The sequence below is a fragment of the Wasmannia auropunctata genome, unplaced genomic scaffold (genome assembly GCF_000956235.1).
Source record: "Wasmannia auropunctata unplaced genomic scaffold, wasmannia.A_1.0 LD336041.1, whole genome shotgun sequence".
In the NCBI taxonomy this organism is placed as follows: Eukaryota; Metazoa; Arthropoda; class Insecta; order Hymenoptera; family Formicidae; genus Wasmannia; species Wasmannia auropunctata.
In genome coordinates this window covers 116917-119304 of record NW_012026849.1, presented here as the reverse complement: position 1 = coordinate 119304, position 2388 = coordinate 116917, and the positions used below count along the sequence as shown (strand labels likewise).

General features: G+C 26.5%; 1 long non-coding RNA gene across 1 annotated transcript; it reads right to left on the bottom strand.

Moving 5' to 3' along the window:
• Nucleotides 1-380: 380 nt before the first annotated feature.
• LOC105451870 lies at nucleotides 381-922 on the bottom strand. Its single transcript, XR_974639.1, has 3 exons — nucleotides 689-922; nucleotides 559-591; nucleotides 381-483 (listed from the first exon to the last, which is right to left on the bottom strand). It is a non-coding gene; the product is annotated as an uncharacterized LOC105451870 (long non-coding RNA).
• Between the last annotated feature and the right edge of the window lie 1466 nt (nucleotides 923-2388).

The window sequence follows — 2388 nt, the reverse complement described above, 5'->3', positions numbered from 1 at the left end:
GCATAAAAATAATATGTTTGTCAAAATTTCAAAAGTGTATGTTTAAAATATGTACTTCTATATCATTGCCAAAATATTTAATATAATTAATAAATTATTTATCATCAATCAAATATCATTTAAAAAAGCATTTTTTTATATAAATATATTATTATTATATATTATATATATTATTTTTATAAATAAAATTAATTAAAAATGTATTGTAAAATGGGCAAAATTTTAAGTATAAAAGGATAAACTAAAATAAAAATAAAATTAAAATTTCAAAAAATAAAATACTGTTAATACATGCTTGTTGTTTATTTGTTATTGCGAATTATAAACAAATACAATAGATACATACAAATATAATTTACATTTTTGTTTGAAAAAATATATAATAACATTTATGCATTTTTTGTAATGTGACAACTTAATTGCAAGATTTTTCCCTATTTCACCGAAATTTCATTCCACGAAAAATGCAGCTATTTCATTTGCCTAAATAAAGGATAAACGTTTACATTAATGTGATGACAATTGTTAATTCGTATACATATACAGTTTGCGACTTACCATGTCGAGTACGCGTTTCGTAAATTCCTTAAACTAAAAATAAGAAATTATTCTGTTTATATAAAAGGAATCCTGCTATAGAATATGCTTTAATAGAACGACTATACTTAACACCATTGATATTACATACCATACAAATTCAAGGTTTGGAAAATTCAAGAATCTATTTTTTTCCAAACCTAATTTCAGTGGGCAAAGATTGGGCATCAGGTTCGGAGATGGCCTCTGCTTTCGCTTCAGGTGCGTGCATAATTGTCACAATAAAGATTATGGCAAAAGCCAATGATAGAAATGACAGACGCATCTCAATGCTTATTAAAACTCAAGCTGTATTAGCCTGTACGTTTATGATTTGCTAACAACGCTAAGCGCTTATATAGTCCAAGAAATGCAATTTAGATATAACTTTTGTGTCTAATAGCTATTTAAATTTTCTATAAATATTTTATTACATTATACAAAAATATCTTTTATTTTGAATTATAAAATTTCTTTAATCTTATGCACGAAATATATGTATAATATTAATGCATATTGATAAACTAAAAAAAAAAACATTATATAAAGTCTTTAATTGTTATCATGTTTACAAACTTAATAACTTTCGTGTCTAATAACTTTAATCTTATAAGATTAAAAAAATTTTATAATTCAAAATAAAAAATATTTTTATACAATAAAATATTTATAGAAAATTTAAGTAGCTATTAGACACGAAAGTTATCAAGTTTATAAACATGATAACACAAGACTTTATTATATGTTTTTGTTTAGTTTATTAATATGCATTAACATTCTAATAGCTACTTAAATTTTCTATAAATATTTTATTGTACAAAAATATCTTTTATTTTGAATTATAAAATTTCTTTAATCTTATGCACGAAATATATGTATAATGTTAATGCATATTGATAAACTAAATAAAAAAACATTATATATAAAGTCTTGTGTTATCAAGTTTATCAGTATTATTCTGCACATTTAGCACATTTTCCGGCTGTGGTTGGATTCACCTTAGACCCGAGCAAATGAATTAATAATATTGATTCCAATGCTCGGTGAAACAATGCAAAGCATTTACAGTTCGAATGTATTTTGTAACCCCATCCACGAATTTACGCAATTCAGTTGCGTTCTCTCTTGAGAGGTTCGACAACTCGAATAAGGCCCATAAATGTATTTGTACAATAATACGTACGTTTATTCTCATATCGTTGCTTCAGTAAATTCCAGGCCATTTTATAATTCCGATTAGACAATTTTAATGATTTAATTATATTTACAGCACCACCTTTAATGATGCTTATAAGTATTGGTGAGAATTTCTCAACGACTGATTACCATTTATAACTGCATTAAAATATTTCCTAGAAAGGAAACCAATCTTCGTATTCTTCAAAAAATTTTGGCAAGTCTAATCTAAATAATTGGACATTGCCTGCGGAGTTTATTTCTATGATCAGAAATACAGACGATATCACCGTTGTAACACCACTAACATCTGCATGTACGATAAAATTCTGATATCATGCGCGCATCTCAATTTAGAGCTGCCAATTCAAAGAATAATTCTTCGAACGAAATTCGATTGTTTTCCCCATCATCAGCTTCTGATTCAAATTATACATTGTTATAATTCGACCAATAAATTTATATATAATTTTCCTTTGTGCTTCTCCAAGGTTGCAATCAATTCAGGCGTTATTAGATTCTACAAGTGTCTGGTACTCAATGGTAAAGCGCTCGTGGGCAGGCAGAGTAAGCTAAACTGAATCGAAAAGTCCTGTACCATTTTGCGATTTTCGCAATAGTTATCGAGATATTAAT